This window comes from Penaeus monodon, chromosome 27 (genome assembly GCF_015228065.2).
Source record: "Penaeus monodon isolate SGIC_2016 chromosome 27, NSTDA_Pmon_1, whole genome shotgun sequence".
In the NCBI taxonomy this organism is placed as follows: domain Eukaryota; kingdom Metazoa; phylum Arthropoda; class Malacostraca; order Decapoda; family Penaeidae; genus Penaeus; species Penaeus monodon.
This window is the reverse complement of record NC_051412.1, coordinates 20,440,521-20,442,104: the sequence shown is the minus strand read 5'-3', so window position 1 is coordinate 20,442,104 and position 1,584 is coordinate 20,440,521. Positions and strand designations below refer to the sequence as shown.

General features: G+C 28.3%; 1 protein-coding gene across 1 annotated transcript in view; it reads left to right on the top strand.

Annotated features, from left to right (window-relative positions):
• LOC119590672 (ubiquitin-like modifier-activating enzyme ATG7) overlaps window positions 1–1,584 on the top strand; it is a gene marked incomplete at its 3' end in the record, with an annotated part of 29,543 nt that overhangs the window by 25,489 nt on the left and 2,470 nt on the right.

Genomic DNA, 1,584 nt, shown 5'->3' with positions numbered 1-1,584 from the left:
TACAATATTACAGCATTGGGTTGATGAAAAATAAGCAGATTGGCTTTGAATGGCTTTGAATATATGTATATATTTTTCTGAGGATGCATCTTTATTACCTGGAATAGTTAAAAAATTATTATTTGATGTTTTTTTTCATATTGTGAATTATCTTCTTATGACTAGACCTAAAGTCCTTGAGCTGTGTTGTTATTTATAATCATATTTTGTTTCATAATGTTTGATTTCAGTTTTGATGGTGCTTTTAATGTATGATTATCAGATTTAGCTTGGAAACTAATGTCCTTTTCCTATTTATGTGTGTTGTTAAATGCTTTAATTTCTTTCATGTAATTTGTGTCAATGTATTATTTCTAAAATATTTATTTGATATGATAACTGAATGCCACAAGTGTGATGATACAAAATTCATATGTTAATCTAAGGCATGTAGTAAAGTAGGGATTATTTTTATAAATTTCTATACATACATATTAATGGAATATTATGTAGATACAATAAATGGGTTGTAAAATTTACTCTTTGTTATATCTCAAAAGAAATTTGCTTAGGTAAAAGAACTATCCAGATTATACTCTAACTGAGCTTACACATATATCAAGGTTTACAGTAAAAAGAGAAAGATATGACAATTTTTTATGATACTTTGTATAAATGAGATTGGTGCATTACTTTATAGATATTTTTCTATCAAAGAAAGTATCTGGTAATTACTTTTATCTGTCCATATATAAGAGGACTGTCCATTATACATTGTGTGATGCATTGACTAAACACAGGGTTTTATGTCAGAAATATGGGGAAAGAGCTGTAGGTGTTATAGATAAGTTCACAGTAAATGTTGTAGTCTGGGATACTCAGGGCTTTCACACTGAAAGCATGTAAATCACTTTATTCATGCCCTCCACTTGCAGATTTGAAAAAGTTTGAGTATCAATACTTGATTTTGTGGAAAGCATGTTGTGGATAAAATGAAAGAATTTTAGGAATTATTTGTGGCATTGTATATGAAAAAAATTATCCTACCTACAATGCAATGGGAAATTCAAAGATTTGTTTTAAGTGCATAATCATAGATTGATATGGTATTAAAGTTATAGTCCAAACATCAGTAATTTATAGCTCATATATCACCTATTCTATGCATTGTCATAGCAAATGAAGTTTCATCTTAAAGATTATATTCTATCCTCATGATAATTAGTGTACATAAAAAGTGTTCAAAAAATGTGTATTATATATTTTTAGAACCAGATTAGCTTTTCATTACTGCTTGCAAAAGAAAAGCTTGTGATAGTTATTGGAAATCTGATATGAATTATGAGTGAATAGCATAATTAAAAGTGAAAAATAACAAAGGTGTTATTACCCAGTTCTTGTTTTTTCTCTCTCTCACAGTTATCAAATAGAATTTTAATTAAGGTAGACTGAGGTCAGGAGTGAAATATATGGGAGCTGGTCATAATAAAACCATAGAAAGGTCAGAGGTTTGTTACCATTCATAAATAGATGGCTTTGATGAGAATGTAAAGAATGAATGAAAGTACTTATGTGTGATGATTGAAAAAGTCTTTCAACTAAATT